This window comes from Chelonia mydas, chromosome 11, assembly GCF_015237465.2.
Source record: "Chelonia mydas isolate rCheMyd1 chromosome 11, rCheMyd1.pri.v2, whole genome shotgun sequence".
Classification (NCBI taxonomy): domain Eukaryota; kingdom Metazoa; phylum Chordata; order Testudines; family Cheloniidae; genus Chelonia; species Chelonia mydas.
In genome coordinates, this window is record NC_051251.2 from 26,435,352 (window position 1) to 26,455,792 (window position 20,441).

General features: G+C 38.1%; 1 protein-coding gene across 4 annotated transcripts in view; it reads left to right on the forward strand.

Annotated features, from left to right (window-relative positions):
• Nucleotides 1–1,685: 1,685 nt before the first annotated feature.
• The window catches only part of LYPD6 (LY6/PLAUR domain containing 6), a 70,304-nt gene continuing 51,548 nt past the window's right edge, over nt 1,686–20,441 (forward strand). For 3 of the 4 annotated variants that reach the window (XM_027824272.3, XM_043525084.1, XM_007061785.4), the window contains exon 1: nt 2,962–3,133. The gene's annotated coding sequence lies outside the window, so the exon portion shown is untranslated. Of the gene's footprint in view, nt 1,950–2,961; nt 3,134–20,441 lie in introns of those variants that run through there. The other variant, XM_027824270.3, reaches the window with a different exon arrangement.

Here is a 20,441-nt window from a genome sequence, read left to right on the forward strand (position 1 = left end):
GTTTTGCATTTGTGTTGCATCACATACATGTTTTCCCCATGATACAAGGAAAAAGGGGCCTGGGATGAGAATGCAGACGTTGATATTTTTGTATTTGGGATAGACTAGCATCTAGTTTTTAAATGAACTACAAAAGAAAAGCATTTAGATAAAATTCTATGCTCAGTTAAGAAAGATTCTAATCCCTGTGTTGATTTACAAAGAACACACCGTATAAAAGCCTTCAGTAGATGTGTTTGTTACTGGAAAGAAAACAAAATGTACTTCTGTGAAAGCACCGCCTGCTGGACTGGAGAAATGAATTTACTCTGTTTTAACTTTGAGCTTCTCCATGCTGAAACTGACAAATTCAAGCCCAAAGAGTGCAGAGTTAGGAGAGAGACCCTTTTAAATGAGGAACTGGATGAACTCAAGGGGCATAATATTCTATGAGATGTACTAATCTGTCAGATCTCCTAAATTTGAAGGACATGCTTCATAATTAACACATTGTGAATAGTAAAGCAGAAAATATGGAGTGCATATAAAAATAATTATTTTGTGTATTACAGTAAAATGGTCAGAGCAGCTTATTTTTCAAAGACTCCTTGTTTCCAAGGGCAAGGGTCAGTTAAAATGAAGCAGTTTTAGAGAAGCAAACACCTCGTTTATATTTTTCAAACTTAACACAGTAATATTTTGAGCTAAAAATGTATATATTAACAGTCACATTTTAAAGTGATAAAACAAAACCCTGTCCACCCTTAGGTATGAATACAGAGCTTCATCCTATAATTGACTATGTCTTGTATTTTGTCAGAAAAAAAAGCACACAGTTATTTTTATCTCAGCTAAAATATTTCACATATGTAAAAAGGCAAATTATATAGAAAACATAGGATGTGAAGTCTCTTTCAACTGCTTTGTTAAAAGTGTCAGTGAAACACTGGAACAAGAAGGAATTAGGATTAACTTTGGTACAAACCCACATAAGGGACATCTGAATATGAGGACTGGGAGCAAGTTAGTCTTAATTGTTTTATTTAACTCGATCATTAAAAAGCTGCCCCTTTCCTAACATGGCATAGTTATCCCTTCTTTATATGGCTCGGCTGTTTTTCTTTTCTCTAACTTACCTTTGTACATGTGATTTTTTTTTTTTGATCTGGTATAATTTCCCCCATTGTTTTTGCAGTTAGACTAGATGTAAAAGATAATTTAGAATAACATCGTTGGGGGGGGGGGGGGAGTAATAGATATTTTAAGAGAGGTACCAACCTAACAGGATTTAAACCACAATATTTCTGAAAAACTGTCAGACTCTTTAGCCACCAGACTACAACGTATTTGATTAGCACCATGAGGACTGAAATGGGTCCCAGAAAACTTCCAGTATAATAAATGTTTCCTGGAAGGGCTATAAAGTTAAGGGAGAGATATGTGTCCTTTAGTTCAAACCACGATCACGGGAAAACCAGCTTTAATTGAAAGGGGGAAGTGAGAAGAAAAGGGAAACGGTGAACAAGATCCCCCCCCCCCCCCCTTTTAGCCGCCTAATCCTGCAAATGGTCTCGGTGTCGGTGGTTTCGTTTCAGAGAAAGCCGAGGTCAGTCTTTCCCCAGCTTGCAATGTTCAGTCGCTTCCCCTGGCAAGGAGAGCCCTTTCCCTTTCTCTGTTGCTGTGGCTTGCATGATACTCCGCATACGACCGGTTATCTAGGTCCGCAGCCGGCCGGGAGACCTTTGTGTGGCTCATTCCCCCTCCACCGAGGTGCAGAGCGGCCAGCAATGGCCGGCAGCGCTCTCCACTCACTGCAGTAGGGGGCAGACCGCGCCGCTTGTGTGCACACGGCGCTGCCGGTTCCCTCTGAATGTAGCCGGCGTCCTCGGCTGTTAACACCGGAGTGCTCTGGGAGCGAGCCGGGCTCTGTCAAGCTACCGCTGCCCCTGGGCTCGCCTCACGGCTCTCAGGTAAGGGCGAAGCGGGGGTGAAGACACCAGGGGCAGCGGGGTGAAGGTGGCTGGCAGGGGGAATGGAGCGGGCGTGAGAAGACAGCGCAGAAGCTGATGAAACAGGAGGCGCGAGAGGAGACAATGGGTGAAAAAACTCGGGTGCAGCAAGCACGGTGGGGCAGCGGGTGGAAGGGGGCGCCGCTGGGCTGGCTGGGCGTGGGGGGCAGGTGGGGAATGGGGCCCCCGGTCCCAGGGGATCAGAAAGAACTGTGGTTCCTGGGGGCATCGGGGCACAGCTAGCGGGGGCTGGGGGGAGTCTGCCAACTTGCCACGGTGGGTTTGTTGGGCAGGGGCAGGCGAAGGGCTCCGGACACTTAGTGCAGGCTGGGGTGGGAAGATCTGGTCCAGGGCACTTGACAGGTGACCCGGTAAAGGTTTTTGGCAGTGAGGGGCTTGATGACACTTTTTGTTGCCCTGGTGGGCGTGGGAGGGTCTTTGGCAGCTTGAGGGGAAAGTTCAGAGCTCCTCTCTCCTGGGATGTGACAGCGCTTGGGCAGCAGGGGTAGGGAGGTTCTGGGAAGGTTTTTTCAGCTGCGAATTAGGGTTGCCTCCCGTTGCGGGGCCTGGCAGGGTTTTGGTACCCAGTGTTCAGGGATGAGTGTCAGAGGGGCGGGAGGACAGGGTGTTGCTGGCTGGATTTTCCTTGCCTGTCAGAGAAGGGAAAACTCAGGCCCCACCAGAGTCGCGGAAAGTGGGTTTCCCAAACGACTGAGGGTCGTTTGAGGGGAATCGCAGTTTCAAGAGCGGTCCTACCCCAGGAACACAGCCAGCTCCTGGAGCTGAGCCGGATAGCCTTGGCAACAGGTAGGTCCCTCCAAAACGACTGATTCCCTGCAAGATTTACTGTCTCTCCGAGCCCCTCCTGCCTGCAGAGGCAAATGACAGGCTGCTAGGCTGGCCGAGCGACTCTATTTCACAGCTGATCCGGCAGCCACGCTAATTGACTAGCCAATTAAAAAGCACACTTTCAACGTAGCCTTGGCCCCGGCCTTCTGATTGGCTGAAGGTGCTGAGAGGCTGGGCCCCTGGCCGGCCGAGCGTTCCGGAGCAGGGCTGTTGCGCTGCGCGCTGTCTGTGTAGCTGCGTTGTGCATTCTTGGGATGGGGCGGCTGGCTGGAGGGTGGAGTCGGTGCATTGCTTTGGTGAGTAAAGCTTCTTCCCAGTATTTAGCTGAGCACAAAGGAAAGGAAGTTCAAGTGCAGAGGATGGTGCACATGCAGCAGTCTCAGAGGGCCCTGGGGGCATGCTGCGTCCCAGATAGTTTCCAAAGCAGCAACAAATAAAAGGCTTGCGTAATTTATTATCATTTTCAAGTTTATCTCAGGAGCTGTATTGTCCCTCGTGTCTGCTTTTCACACCACACTTCAGTAGTGTCATTGTCGTTTAATAGCCCAAGGGATGGGAAATAGACGCTTAACGGGTTGGAAACGTACAATTTTTCTTCTCTTGGGAACTTCAATGCCTCTAATAGTTAGTAAAATACAAATTAGTTTAGTTTAGTTTATGAACTTCAGAGCCAAAGAAAATAAGTTAATTCCGGCCGAGTAGGGATTGCGCTGCAACGATGTCAGTTGTTTTAGAGGTGTGTGCACGGGGGTGGGGGGGGGTTGGTATTTTTGCTGCTAGCAGAAAACATACTGCAGCCAAATGTGTTGTTAATCAACTACAGAAACTATGCTTAAATGTGAATTTACGAAGATCATTACAAAGATGAGAGTAAAAATCCTTCCTATCTTTAATTCATGTTGCTGTGCAAATTGAACAAAACAAAGTGAAATCATCTGAATTGATTATCAATCACTCTGTGCTTTGTAAATAGAGATTATAGTGAGCATTTGGTAGAGAAAGCTATAATGATGAAAAAATAGTTTCAGTTGTAACCTGTTTTCACAGGGTCAACTCTCTAGAAAGCTTATCTTTTAGACTCAAATTGTTCATATTAGTCTCTGGTCAAAGATGGTTTGTTTGTTTAAATTTGAATAAAGCTTTTCAGACCTTGATTCTTCCCCCCCCCCCCCGAAATGAAAACATACACATAGACAGATAGATATCAAATAACTGGCAAAAAGTGCAGGTTGTATAAAATCCATACATTTCTCCACCTCCTTTAAAAAAATAACCATCATCTTTTGTTCCATACAGCTAACTTAAAAATAGCTAAACTTTGAAATTTTGAATGTAATTGATCCTTAGTGAAGAGTATCTCCACAACAAATTTGAAAAAATGGGTTGGCTATTGATAAAGTCTGAATGATTGAAAACTAACTATTGTACATGTGTAATGTAACATTTCACTTAGTCTGAAGGTGAAATCCTGGCTCTGTTGATGTCTATAGAACTTTTACCATTGACTTCAGTGGAATCAGGATTTCACCCTCATGACTGTTTACACTTCAGAAGAGATGCAGTGTGTGTTTGTTCTTTCAGAAATCTGCATTTGTCAATATATGTCATAGAGATATAAACTTATGCTTGTTTAAAGACTTGAGAATTAGGCGCCTAGGTCCTTTTGAAAATCCCTCTATGTGCTTGTTTGCATCTTTAGGTTCCCCAAAGTCTTTAAATATCTGTTCCTTTGAGGGCCTATGTTACCTTAAGGTAGCAAAGAGGCATCTTTTCTTTTTTCTAAAAAATAAACACATGGAAATTAAATGCAGAAAACTTCATTAATCCAACATTATGATTGCACAGTTAAAAAAAATTGGAAATGAGTACACTCAAGGAACCTTAACTGTTTGTTTCCTGACTTTCCCTAATATATTAATTGTACATTGCATTAATTCGAGAAGTTATTTGTATTTAATATATTCCAGGTATGCTTTCTAATGTAAATACAATTTTTAAACATCTCCATTATATTTATGTAGTACTATGTAATTAAACAGTTTTCTAGTTGAAATAATAATTTACTCCATATCCCTGTTACACTAGAAATATGTTATTACATATCTTTTAAAATAAATTGAATTTACTGTATAGTACTATTGAATTCTTGTAGCATTTGTGTCAGGACCTAATTAGAAATGTCTTAGAAGGTAATCAATCTGATGGGGTCCTATTCAATAAAGAATACTATGATTTTGGAAACTTGCATTAGGTTATGGAATCCCTTCAAAGTATGATGATGTGGATGAATTCTTGCAGCTTTGTTGGCAGTGTTTACTTTATTGAATGTGTGAGCTTCAGCCCATAATGGTCCCTCTGATCTATTATGATCTGTACAGTCATTGTGGATACAGTTGAGTGAATATATTACAATGATTTTTTCCGTCTTAATGGTGTGTTGTGCCAAGACTTATTTAGCAACTCATTCATCCAATATATTTGATAGACTATGAATCAGATTCTTGCAGGTGCATACTTGTGGAGCATGGAAAGATCTCTAAAAATGCTCACAGTGCTTTCCATTTGATTTAATGAACATTAACTTATTTATAAAACAAGACATCTTAACACCTGATTTTGCTTCCATTTAAATCAATGGCAGTTTTGCCACTGCCATTAAAGAGAGCAAGAATTAGCTGTTAGTGATTTGGGACCTGATGTACAAAATTAAACATACGCAATTATGTTCAAAAATGCATGACTAATTTGTCTATGCATTTACTGCAATTAAGTGTGCAGATTGGTAATTGAATGTGTAACTGGACATTTCCACATTCAACTGACACTTTATTATTGAATTCACATACACAATTACTTTGTGCATGTGTATTAGGCAGGTAACTGTGCATGTAATTGTGTGTCTAATTATGAAAATCAAGTCCTTTACGTTTTATTTTCAAAATAGCAAAAGGAATGGATTTATGGCCTTCAAATTGTCATATTGAAATGGAGGCCTTTCTGGAATTACAGCACTGCTGAAAAAATATTCTGAACCTATATATTTTTGATTGATGGCTTTTTTTACTTAAAAATAGCCAAATAATTTTTAGTGCTTCAATATATATAAAATTAAATTCCTTTCTGAGATGAGATTTTGTATTCTAAACTGAAGGCAGTTTAAATTTTATTTTTACTGCTAAATTATATTTTGTCTGAAACAGAAATAGTTTAGAACAGAAAATTGACCGTCTCAATTATAATAATGTAAATATTGCTACTATAATGAATGACATATAGAACAAAAATAAATTCAACAGCTTGCCTTTATAATTAACAAAATACTCTGTAGTGCATTAATTTTACTTCTTTTCATGTGTCTTTTTCTAGATAGCAAATGCTTAATAAAGTATATTGACAATTCTGCAACCCTTACACATTCAAGTAGTCTGTCAATGGGACTACTTGTAAGAATATCAGTTTTCAGGAATAGGACCTATATGCCAGCATCACTACATATATGTTAACATCACAGTATCTTAGGCCCCAGTCTTGCAAAGAGATTATATGACCAAATTTTTATGCACACATGGATCTCTCTGTATGATCAAGGTCTTAGTCTGATTTTTATTCTCTACAGAGCGAACACACCCAGTGGGCAGGGTTGGTTCCAATATATATATATGTATACTTACAGAAATCATGATCATACAACTCCATATCACTTTCTCCTGTTGAAATTAATGGCAAATTTTAATATGAACATCGTGAGGGTCTCATAAGTTATCACTACAGTTTCTTCATAACTGTATTTCATTCTTAATTTTTCAATTTTATTGATGTAGAAATTACATTTGGCACCTAGATCCTACTGGTTGGATTGCATTAGAAATAAATATAGATGGGCATATTATATATATAGCCTGCTTCACAACTATGTTACTCCAGTTTTACATCAGTGTAACTCCATTGATTTTAGGCCTCTAAAATACATTGATTTTTCATCATTTCTAGCATAGAAATTTAATGTTATTTATCCTTGTCCAAGACCTAAAAAGCATGTTTAAGACAGAACAACTGGAATATTCATGCAGGTATTCCTGCCTATCAATCAGTACACAGCACTCATTAGCATTTTAAAAAACACAGGGGAGTGAGCTGATTAGAAATCATTTGTCCATGTAATATTTCTTGTCAGTAGTGTTTGTAAATTATGTGTAAGTCCGTGAAATATATCGTTAACAAGTACCTAATAATCTGACACTGCTACTGTGGATTGAAAGAAGTATGGCATAAGTGTTTCTTATGTCTGTGGGTTAAGATTTATTTATTAAAAAACAGAGGAACAGCATATCTCAGATAAAAAGGAGTACTCAAACATCCTGAAACAATTTCCAAACACACTTGTCATCCAGTCAAACCCTAAGTGGGGTTTTATGAGGCAGAAATCATGGCTGAATTTGGTCCCTTGATTTCTGTTTTTAAAACCTGTATTTACACAGAGTGCATGAGGGTTGCTCTCCCCTTTTGCTCTGTTAAAGCAGAGGACATGTTCTTATATGAAATGTGTGAAACTTTAGTTATCAATTAAGATGAGCAATCAGTATTATTAACTAATGTTCATATGATGGCTCTTGACTCTGATATTCTGCTCCTTCTATGTGTGCAGCATTCTACATTGATATCAAAGAACATTCCATGCAGTCAGGGAGAGTAGAAAGTTGGAGCTGAAATCAGCCACCTTGATCTGAGAGCAGAATTTTGCCATAAAAATAGATATCCTTCAATTTTATTTGCTGGCAATAGTACAAGTGAGTTGGAATGGGTAAGAAAGATATTCTGTACTGAGCCTAACTTTGTTTAATTTTCTTCAAGTTCAGAAGCATCATCAACAACAAAATGAAAACTGGTTTGATCAAACAGTGAATTAAGAACAAGTTTAATGCATGAAAAATAATCATCACGCTTGGTAAAATATAATCCAATTCTATTACCATGAAAGACTGTATGGGGGCAGAACCACCACTGAGCCGACCCCCGGCTCTTATTTGTTGGCTTTGAACCGTAGTTACCACTAAAACATTGTATTTGGTTAGTGCAATGCATCATATATAAGTAACACAAATTCCTTAAACATGATACTATCAGGTTGTTTTGCTCATATGAATAGTCAGTGGGATGATTTATGTGAGTAAAGTGATATGAGAGCAGGATCTGGCCCACAGTGAACTGCTTCGAGAAGATCCAAAGAATGAATTACCATACCTTATATTTTGGTTCTGTATTACTCATTAAAATATAATGCATTTTTAGGATACTGTAAGATATATTTAATTAACATGAAATCCACCTCCTCATTGACCAACACTTTGGTGAATCTTAGGGGTGGTTGATATCGGTCAAGACTATTATTTTATACAATGCCCATCTGTAATAGTGACAGATTGGTTCTCATTATGTAAACATGTTTACAAAGTGGAAAGCCAAGCCTGTACTGTAAGCAAAGTAGAGTAACAGCACTATAGCATATTAACACAAAGTATTTTGTACTTGTTTTGTTGGTGTTTTTGTCTCCACAGTTCAACATTTTTCTTTTAGTTTGAATGTCATTTTCCTATATGACATGTTGTAGAACTCACATTTTCATCTTAATACTACTTACTGATTTTTCCTTTTAAAGTCGTAGTAGAGCTCATATGAACTCTTCCTTAGAATTTTCTCTATCTCATTTACTATGGAATGTTTGGTGTGCTTCTCAAATGGGTAGAAATAACTTGATTCTTAACATTAAAAACGCCCTATTTTCATCATAGGAGATGTTATTTTCAGATGTCCTAGGTAAGTAACCTTATTCATTTTATTATGTGTTTACTTTGTTGTATCTAATACGTTATTTCTTATTATTAATATGGAAGAGCTGAGGTTTTCATTTGTATGCAGCAGATATAGAAATAAGTAAATGGTGTTATTTCATTATGGGCCACGTAGCACCACAAGCCTTTTAAATACTTTGCTGTGACTACATGCTGGAGGAATGTACAGTGAACTGTCTTTTTGTTCAGTGATTGTACAGTGCTTAGCACAATGGGGTACTGGTCCGTGACTAGGGCTCCTAGGTGCGACAGTTACACAACTAATAACAACAATAGTCCTCTCTTGTACTGAAGTCACCATTTCCCATTGAAGAACTTCACAATAAGCAAAGGTTCCTTATAACTGGTGTTGCAATTTGTGCTTTGTAGGGCTTTGAAACTATACAAGATTAACGTCCTGCTTCACTATGAGTATCTGAATTCACTGAAATAGCATTTTTTGGTATTAATATTTATTTCTATTACAATACAGCTCAGATGCCTCAGTCAGCTTCCTCACTTGAAGAGTTTACAATCTGCTGAATTGTAATACTCGAAATATTAAGCAGTAGCCTTGGATTTATCTAAGGTATGGATATAAACTTTCTAGCTTACTGCTCCATCAGGAGCATTTCAAAATAAACACAAGTCAACCCCCATTAAATTAAATGATCCCATTAAATTAAATTGGACTTTGCACTGAAGTAATTGGAAGGGATATAGGTCAATTATAAATAAGTGTCATATTTTCACTTTTCCTCTTTCATATGCATCCAAGCTTCACAGAAACCATTCTGCATTATATTTAAATTCCAGGGATCAAATTCTGCCCTCTCCTATACCCTCCTCAACCTGCTGTCTTGAATAGATTTAGATGAAGGGTAAGTCTTGTCAGAATTTGGTGACAGGCATTTAATTAGTCTGTCTACTACTACTTTTTTATTATTATTCATATACTAGCTAACAGTAGTACAAAGGAAAAATGTCATAAAGAACAGTTGTATTGCATGCATTTTACTGATTGGCTGCCGTGGATGTTGAATTTATTTGATTGGGAAAATGCTGGCAGCATAAAGGTGAAGTATTTCCAAAGCAGACCGTTTATAAAATGACATGGGTTTTGTTCTGACAGTGGCATTTCTGAACTAAGATGTGTAATTAATCACTGTGCAAAAGAAGAGAAATACGTGAACTGATTAACAAATGTGAAAGTTTCAAATCTGGAAACCTTCTTTACTGCACTGAAGTGAAAAGTAAGATTCTTGAAATCTAAGGGTCATGTAAACTCTGAATTTTCCTGGCTTTTTGCATTCAGAGGAGAACAAGGCTGGATTCCCACGATCTTTCCTACTTTATTGTTTCCTAGGTTTGGTTATTGGTGCTTGCAGTACTGTAAGGACAGTTTAAAATTTTTCCTTTTCTAATTAAACTAAACTTGCACGCTCCAGTCTTGTTGTTTAGCCTATGAATTAGAACTTGTAAAATATGCCCCTTGGTCATGTTAAAATATTTATGATGTTTTTTTCTTGGATACTAGCATATTGATAACTTTTTAATGCTTGTTCTCTTCCAGCATTACATATTCCTCATTTACTGCTTCAAAGCAGTTCACTGAAATTGTTGCACTGACATACCACAATTTGAATGTCTTATTTTTCAATCATAAATAGTTCATACTGTAATTCTGGCTCAAACTCTGTGTGGTTTGTGTCTTGCCCAATGGAGGATAAGGTGAAGTCTGTGAGGCTCGGGGCAGTTGGAGGGGTCAGTAAATACAGATCCAGTTACAATGTTAGGGCCTTTATTTGGAAATACTGCGTCTTTGCATTTGACTTTTGGAACTTTGGATAATGGCCTCCATAGAGCTTTCAGTCACCTGAAAATGAGCTTGTGTGGGGGAAAAAAATGAAATACTTTTTGTATAAATCCAAATTTTGACACTTTTCTTCCTAAAATTATATCAGATTTATGCCTGAATTAAAGGAATTAATTTCAATTTAAACCTAGTTATTGGAAGTATTACAAGTGGAATTGCATCCGTATACTGTTTTACTGTAGATCAGATATTTGTGTTTTCTTCGTTTTGGCAAATTTTAAATATAAGAATGTGTACAATTTGCATCCTAAAATAGCAGTCACAAGAACAGAAGTGACCAGCTTGGGTCTTTAAAACTTTTGAAATCTTTGTAATTTTAATTTTACAGTATGTCAGCACATTTGGTAGACCACCTGGCTCCATTGAAGTTAATGCCAAAACTCCTATTGACTTCAGTGGATATGGGATTTCACCCTATAATCCCAAACAATTTGGACCAGTGGTCCTCAACGCGGTGCCCCCGGGTGCCATGGCGCCTGCCAGGACATTTATGTGCGCCCACTGTCAGGGCCGGCGCCAAGGAACGAAGAAGAGAGGAGTGCAGCGCATCCACCTCAGAATGTGATACAACATAATTATATTTTACATGTGGGGCAATTATGAATGAAACAATGCAGCTATTTGACACACCTGATGATATGGTATTTTAAAATTTGCTTAAGTGCTTCGAGATTCTGATAGTTCTATAAATCTAAATAAACAAGTAAAACTAAAATAATTGTATGTTTCTGTTTTTCTTAAACAATACAGATGAGGAGGGGAAGGTGGTTTTGACATAAGAATGAATGGAATTTCAGGTCTAGCTATTACTAAAATCCACACATCTTTATAGTGCTATGCTTCGTTATATTTTGTAATTTAAAACTGATATGTGGTGAATATTTAAATACATGTGCTGTCAAAAGAGATGTTTAACAGACTTCATAATCTGTGGAGGTTCCATAAGGCAGCAAAAATATGCTTTATATTACCTGTTTTGATTCGTTTCTTAATTTTATGGTGAGTTCTGAAGTAGTTATGATATGAGGGGAAAATTTCAAAAGCATTAATAAATGTTTGTGGCCTTAAATATTTAGTAAAGAGAAGATATTTTCCTTAGATGTTTTTTGTTAACATAGCCTTCAGAATTAAACAATGGCCAGTGAACCAAAGAATTAATGTAAAAAGTAGCTTGCCTGTTTAGAGTCTTTATTTATTGTCAGCATGTATGACTTATTTCATAGAAATATCTCTATTTGTTTTTATTATTTATTTAGCACAATAAGTGTTCATAGTGCTTTCCAGACCACTAAAAAACTTGGGCCAAATTCAGTGCTGGGGTAAACTGGTGCCAGTCTAAATCCATACATGAATTTAGAGTGGCATAATTAGCTTACACCACTGGTGAATTTGGCTATGATCACCATCCCAAGGAGTTTACAGTTATCGGTGGGATTATTCTTGGTTGTAAACAATGTATTATGTCTTTGCAGGACTAGTGGTCTAAAAGTTAAATCAAAGGCACAACAGAATTGACACTGGACAATGTTGGGTGATCAGAAGCAAAGCAGAGTGCTATGGAGAGCTTAGTTCTCCTGTGCAGGCTAAATTGTAAATGTCATTTAAATCCCATATTTCATGCTGGTTACTTCTGAATTGCTTTATATATATAAACTAAATAACATTATTTGGTGGATAATCATTGCAATGCTTCACAGGAAAAGTACACAGGGATTTGAATGGGAAGAGGTTGGATGTTTTGAAAAAGAGAAAACTACAGTGTGTTTTGAGGAAGGCTATGCTTTCATGTCAGCTTCATTTTAATTATATCGGGCTCTGTTCAATGATACGTAAGAATTTGTTTGGGTTTTTTTTCCATTCTTTTTTCAATCGACTGGCCTTTATAGCTTTTAAAATTCTTTAAAAGTAGCTTTGTCAACATTAGAAAAGCTGCAGTGTAATTATGGCAGCTTTCCTTCCCGTTAAATTCTTTTTAATTACATGTTTAGCCTGCCTATGCCAAACTGCTTAATCCTGTCAAATATACTGTAGTGCATATTTGTTTATACTGTTTTTAAGATGCCAATTTTAGATTTTCTTATTCCTGACGGGGTCTTTCCCAAAAAATAAGAGGTTTGTAATGTCATCCTTAGCCTGCCAATTCTGTTGTATAATGGCCATCAGTAATTATAGATGTTGAACTTCTTCTCAGGGCTAGTCTGCACCAATGCAGCTGCACCACTGTAGCATGTTTGGTGAAGACGCGCTATGCTGACAGGAGAGCGTCTCTCACCAGCATAGCACGGTGTGGACACTGCTTTAAGTTGATGTAACTTGTGTCGCTCAGGAGGGTAGCTTTTTCACACCCCCGAGCGAAGTAAGTTACATTGACTTAAGTGGAAGTGCAGATGTGATTGCACAAGAATCTGAGTTTTTATAAAAAGAACAGGAGTGCTTGTGGCACCTTAGAGACTAACAAATTTATTTAGAGCATAAGCTTTCGTGGGCTACAGCCCACTTCATCGGATGCATAGAATGGAACATATAGTAAGAAGATATATATACACAGAGAAGGTGGAAGTTGCCATATGAACTGTAAGAGGCTAATTAATTAAGTTTTTCTATATGATTGTCTAGCCGTCTGTGAAGAAAAGCTTGAAAATGTCCATCATAAAGGACAAAAGCCTGAAGGCAAATAAAAAATAATCCAAAATTTTGCACTGTTTAAAACCTCATGATTTTGTGGGGCCTGACTTATGGGTTCTGAATGCGTGTGGCTTGCAATACTGCTGTTCTTTTCAATGTTGATATTTTTGTTTACTTGCTCTTTGTTGTGAGGTTTTATTTGGTGAAGTTTATTATTTATCACGGAGGCCTTTGTTAACATGTACCTTATACAGAAAAATACAGTGAATCCTGTTTCAAAGACCACCTGTCTTGAGACCACCCCAAGTGTACTGCAGCATTTTACCAAGCTAATTTAACTATTAAGTGACTATATTTCCGATGTCACCAGAGACAACCTAGAATTGGTCATAGATATAGAAGAATCCTATTTAGGAGACGCGGGCAGTCAATTATTTTTTGTCAAGGTCCAGACTCCAGAGAAACATTTTTCAAACCACAATAGCAATAATGATAATAATAAGTAAATAAAAAGATTTCATGGTCTGGAGTTGACCCATGGTCTGCCTGAAGTAGACCATCTGAACTCTTTGGACTTTGGTGTCCATAAGACTCACGCCGTATTTGCATTCAATTTGTGCCTGGTTTTATGTTGAAAAACCAGGCAACAGTTAAACACAATGTGTCTGTTATAGATAGTTAGTTTTTCATTAGTTTGAGACTGTGACTTGAGTCTAAATATGACATTGCAAATCTTGAACTTCTTGAGGAGCAACAAGAGACCCAATATATTCTCTATTCTTATCCCATACAGCTGTATGTTACAGGCCACAGTCAGTCCTTGTTCCAATGGGAATTTTATTCAATGACCAAGAAGCCAGTATGGCTCAATAATAACTTAGGCTCAGATTCTGATACTTTTACTTACTATGTGTAGCAACTTACTCCCATTTACTTCCGGGGAATTAATCATCACTATTTTTATTTTATTGAGCTGGCTGGAAAATGCAACATTTTGTGAGGAAAAAGTCCTTCAAAAATTTTTGACTGAAAACCGCTGAAAACAGGGGGAACAAGTTGGAAAATATACTTTACTGTTTTTTCCGGTTGTAAAACAGCAAATAAGTGTGAAAAGTGTTCTTTTCTTTTCTCCTTTCAGACACTTCTTTTCCAGTGGGGGAAAAAAGGGGAAGAAGGAAGGACAAAATGGAGAGAATGGAAAATGATTTTTTTGGTCCAAAAACTGAAAAGAAATGACAGTTTAAGTTGAAATGAAACAAAAATGTCCATCTTATTTTGATATGAAATCTTTATTTCAAATTTTCCAATTGGAAAAACTGAACATTTTTGTTGAAATCAACATTTTCTCACAGAAAAAATTGATTTCAATGAAACCATATTTTTTTTATGGGAAAGGGTTTTTCTTTTTTCTTTTTGGTCAAAATATTTTGACCAATTCTATTTTATGGCTAATTATTATATATTAGTAGTTTATATTAATATATTCATGTTGAATATTTCAGTCTATAAAGTTTAACCATATTTTATAAACATACAAAGAAGTGAGATCCTGCCTTTTTCATTTAACCAAGATATTTATTGATTCCCATGGCAGATTTTTGAGAAAGAACTGCAGGCGCTAGTTTGCAATGTGAGTGCTCAGAATGATTTAATATAAAGTTCAGCATTTTAAACTTTGAGTGCCTGTATCAAATCTTGATCCATTTGTATTCATAATTGACATTGTTATTTGAGCACGTAATTGTTGCCTGCTTAGAATGGTGGAGAGTTTTGGCTTTTGTAGTTCCAAGACACAATTTTCTAAGGTTTATCTCAGACCTCCTGTTTCTGTGTGACAGTAAAATCACCACACACATTCTGTTTCATTGCTGATTGCTGTGGTGATCATATTTCCTTGGAGCTGTTTCTTTGAACACTTGTTGATTTATGCTGCCATAAATATGCTTATGGAGGGTGAAAGTGTGATTGTTTTAGCAAAAATAAAACCTTCCAATGTGTTAGCATTTAAACCAGGGACCATGAGGTATGTACAAAAGTCACACTTCAAACGTTTCTACTGCTTTGAAAGGTTTTGTCAGGTGGAGAGATACTACCTATTCATGGAATGGGGAATTTCTGGAACTGGGTTAAAATAATAATAATAATTAAAAAAGCTGCTTTAAGTGTGATCTGTCTGTACAGTTTAAAATGGTAATAAAGATAACTATATGGCCATGTGCAATTTAAAAAAAGTGATTAAAAGAACTAAGATTAACAGAATGGATGAATAAAACTGTGAGATTCCATCAGGCTTCCTCTCTGGCATGTTTACATCCGTGGCCATTAAAACCTTATGGGCTTTGATGGAAGCAAGTCTGTAATGGTATACCTGCCATTCTTCATTACCATGGTGTGCCACTGGGTGATACGGTAATCCAGGCATTTTATTTATGGCTTCTGATTTACAGCACTTCTCTAGTACAGCAATATGTAGTTGTCCTGCACTTCTGAAGCTGTGTTTATTGCAAACCGTTTGTGACAGGGTCAACAACCCTATTTAGACGTACAAAAACTCCACGTTTTTTAATGGCAAGGCTGCTGGTGGCTGGTGGCTGAGACCACAGCCTATCATGCAGCCCAATATTATCCCATTGTTTTCTTGTATTCCACTGTTGGTCTGTCTGTTGTCTCTTGTCTTACATTTGTACTGTAAGCTCTTTGGAGCGGGAACTATCTTTTTGTTCTGTGTTTGTTCTGCACTTAGCACAATGGGGTCCTGGTCCACAACTGGGGCTCCTAGCGCTATAATAGTATAAATTATAATAGTGTTATTTTAAGAACAAACAGATAATTTCATTACAGTGGTTCAGAATTAGGAACAGCTTACAGTAAAACTCACAAGGACCTTTGGATAATATTGGCTAGATAATTGAGCAGAGGATGGTGCTGGGCTTGTATCATTTGACCTCTGAGATTTAGATCCCTGTGGCAGAGTGGTTGGTTTGGGGGGGAGGGGATGAGGGAGAAGAGCAGAAATGGAGTGATCTTACAGTGCTGTAAGTGATATGCTTTTTTTTACTGAAGTGAGTACTTTCTTCTAACAACAAGAGAGAGAGAAGATTAAGAGGCTAACCCGTTCGTGATACCACTTGTGGTGCAAGACAGGATATGTGACTGGAAAGCCTCACCCTTGGTGTTTAGAAGTTTAAATGAAAGAAGAGGTAAACAACACAAGTTCTTCCCCCCACCTGGAGGAATTTGGTATCGGAGGGCAACAAAAATGATTAGAGGGTTGGGGCAGATGACTTATGAGGAGAGGCTGAGGGAACTGGGCTTATTTAGTCTGTAGAAGAGAAGAGTGAGGGGGGATTTGAAAGCAGCCTTCAACTACCTGAAGGGGGGTTCCAAAGAGGATGGAGTTAGGCTGTTCTCAGTGGTGGCAGATGACCGAACAAGGAGCAATGGTCTCAAGTTGCAGTGGGGGAGGTCTAGGTTGGATATTAGGAAAAACTTTTTCACTAGGAGGTAGTGAAGCACTGGAATGGGTTCCCTAGGGAGGTGGTGGAATCCCTATCCTTAGAGATTTTTAAGACCCAGCTTGACAAACCCCTGGCTGGGATGATTTAGTTGGGGTTGGTCCTGCTTTGAGCAGGGGGTTGGACTAGATGACCTCCTGAGGTCTCTTTGAACCCTAATCTTCGATGATTCTATGATTAATTTTTTTACCATTTCTAATAATGCAATATGTGTGTGAATATATTTTCTAGCTAGTTTTGAAAATGTCTCTTAGTGTATTAATTGGGATTGTGTGGACTAAGCAGGAATAGGGCTTGATCAGAACTGCAGTGCCTGGCAAATGCCCAGAGCTTTGTAAATTAATGAGCTCAAGATGATTACTACAGGTTTTGGTACTTGGTACTTTATGCACCAAATTGCTTTAATTGCAGGGGATATAGTGGTATTTGCTGTCGTCTTTTATTCATACACTATGAAGCATATGAATATGAGACTTTAAGAACTGTACCTGGCAGTCAAAAGAAACCTTAATTATCAAGAATCCAAGGGCAGGACCCAATCCAGTCACTAACTTCAATGAATGGGAATTTTACCATTAATTTAAATGACAGCTGGATCAGCATTATAATTTTTCTAATAATAATGTGCTCCTACCGTCGGGGGAATCTCAATTCTGGTGCTGAATATAGTTTTGCTTGTATTTAGCAAGTTTTCATGTATGATATGTTTTGATCTGCTAAGTTATTAGAAGACATTCTGTATTCATGTGAAAGCATTTTAGACTTACATGTGCTTTTATTTTTAATGAAAAATAAGCATCTGTCTAGGGTAGGAGTGGCAGATCGTACAAACCTATTTGTACATGTATGTACTGTAGGGTGGATGTTTAGAATAATGGCACCACACAAGTGGTCAGAAATAGCACCATTTTGTGTGTCCAGCGAATCTTGTCAAATCACAAAATCCTAATGCTTTTCAGAGCAGCTATTAGCCTCCCAGAAAAAGATACATTTTACCCCAAAATTATCTGTAAAGTGATCAAAATAACATGAGCATTTAAAAAAAGGTGACGCTCAAAAATTCTAATTAATAGAGCCCTGCGTAGATACAAAAGTTATATCTGCATCCGATCTGTGATCTGCAAAAATAGTCCGTGGATATAAAGTGGATATCCACAGATTTGCAGGGCTGTACTTATTAACTTCCCCTGGTTTCCCACATTCTGAAAGAACTCCACTAGCTCCATATTCATTCCATTTGGTGGTTCTTGTTTTTAGTACCCTCCATGGACTGTCTCCAACCTACCACATGTATCCTTTTCTTACTCAATCTCTCCTACCTTCCCTGCTCCCTCTGCTATCACTAGCTTCCACACAATTTTCCCACACTTGGTAGGAGCATTCACCTCTATGGCTCCTTCCATCTGGACCCCAGTCTTTATGTAGCTCTCTACCTCATTGATATCCCATTACATTTTCAGGTAATTATTGAAACCGTCATCTTGTCACCCTTTTAGTTTCTCTCCTGTCTTTTTGATTGTCTCTTTGTAACTGTCTTTAGCATTATAAAACATTTTTGGACACAGCTTGTCTGAAAGATGCTATACAAAATGAAGCTGCATTTTATTATCTTATTATAATGACATTTTACCTGGTGAGGGGCAAGGTAAGGAATAAGAATACTGTTACAGCCATTCTGATTATAGAAACCTTCTTGCTTCTTTTGACAGACAAAAATCTGTTGAGGCTATTTCAGAAAAATAGGGATAAATAATACCTAGCTCTGATATAGCGCTTTTCATCAGTAGAGCTCAAATGCCTTTACAAAGAAGGTCAGTATCATCACCCCTGTTTTACAGATGGGGAAACTGAGGCATGGAGGTGAAATGACTTGCCCAAGGTCACCAGCACCAGTGGTAGATACTGGAATAGTACCCGGGTCTCATGAGTCCCAAGTCCAGGCTATCCACCAGGACACACTGTCTCCGAACTACAATACAGTTTGTTTCTATTAAGATCAAGCATACCATTTAGATAGGCCTCAGTCCAGCTAAGAACTTTAACACTTGTACATTGTCCCACTGTGGTTAAGCATATGCTTAAATATTTGTTGGATCAGGGATTTACTGTATCACTCCTTTGTCAGTGGAAAGGATGGTCTCTTGGGTAAGGCCCAGAGCTGGTAGCCAGGAAATCTGAGACTTATTCCCACCCGTGAATTACAGTTATTGTTTTTTTGTGTGTGTGGCCTGTAGTGAGTTCAGCATTGCTGTCCATATATTGTAATTTGAGAATACTTTGCATATTACAGGGTTGAGCTCTGGGGACATCAGGGCAGACTGGTAGTGGGAGTAGATAATAACTTAAATAATTCTCCTCATTTAAAAAGGGTAACACTGACATTCTGCTAGCTTTTTACATTGGGGTTGCAGTTTACAGTATGTCTTCAAAGACTATATAATGTGATCTGAATTTCGAAAATGATCCATTAGGCAAAAAAAACCCCAAATTGGAGTGGGCAGAATCTCATTATTCTGAGGTCTTTCTGTGTCTGTCTTCATCCAGTATAATATTGTAATGATATGCAGTGTCCTGCATTAGATTTGTGTGCTGTGTCAGTACAGTGTGAAAGTTGCTAGTATGATAAGATAGTAATTTTGTTTTAAATTAGACACTTGTAAATTTCTATTGCTCTCGAGGGCCAACTTTTAAATAAACTGCTCTTTTGTTTCCAATTTAGAGCAGGAAGCGCGTTATGCCTTCATTTAATATTACAGCTCAAACTGGCAGAGTATTAGAACTTTAACTTCAGTTGATAGATGATGTCCTATCTGGCATAGCAACATGACTTGAGGCTTTATAGAAACCAGATCTTCCAAATAATTCATTTAAAATTAAATATAAATAGCTAATTAATTTTAGGGAATATTAACATTTATTTAAAATTGTTAGTATCAGATCATGAGTCTTAATACAAAATGGTTAATAGGTCACATTTTTCCTTTAGTCTTTTCCATCTATAGATCAAGGATAAAATTTTCAAATGTATCTAAGTGACTTAGGAGCCTAAGGCTTTGTCTACATTTAACAGCTTTGCCAGTTTAACTGTACCGGTATAGATAAACTGGGAAACCCCTACGTGTGTAGATGCCGTTATGTCAGTGTTTTATAATGATATAGTGTATACTGCTTTGGGGAACTCAGTGTAACTGCATCTGCATTAGGGCTTTTACTGGAATAGCTCCGTTGGTAAAAATCACACCCTTAACCAACATGACTATGCTGTGAAAAGTTTTAAGTGTAGACCAAGCCTAAATCTCATTTTCAGAAGTGACTTAGGCATGGAGCCACAAAGGGATATAGGCACCCAACTGCCACGTTAGGCACCTACACCCAAAATTTAGATCCTCAAAACCCCTATTCAGCTGTCACTGGTTAAACCCTATAGGTGCCCAGGTTTCTGACAGTGTGCAGGCACAAAGCCACCTAGGTCCTGACGCTGGCAAGCTCCTCTGCATCTAAGCCCTGGCAGGAATCCCAAAGTAGGCATTTCCCTGCCTATCGCTCACTTGTGGGCCCTGTCTGGTAGGTATGTCCCACCCCACTCCTCAGCATTCCCTGCTAGCTAGTTTAGATAGCTCCTTGCTCAGCCTGCTGGCTTCTGTGAATCACATTCTTAGGCAATTGAGGGTTTGTCTACACTACAGAAAGCCCACCCCCCGCAGTAGTGAGTCTCAGAGCCCAGCTCTCCCAGTGCATTGTATAGAGACCCTCAGGGCTG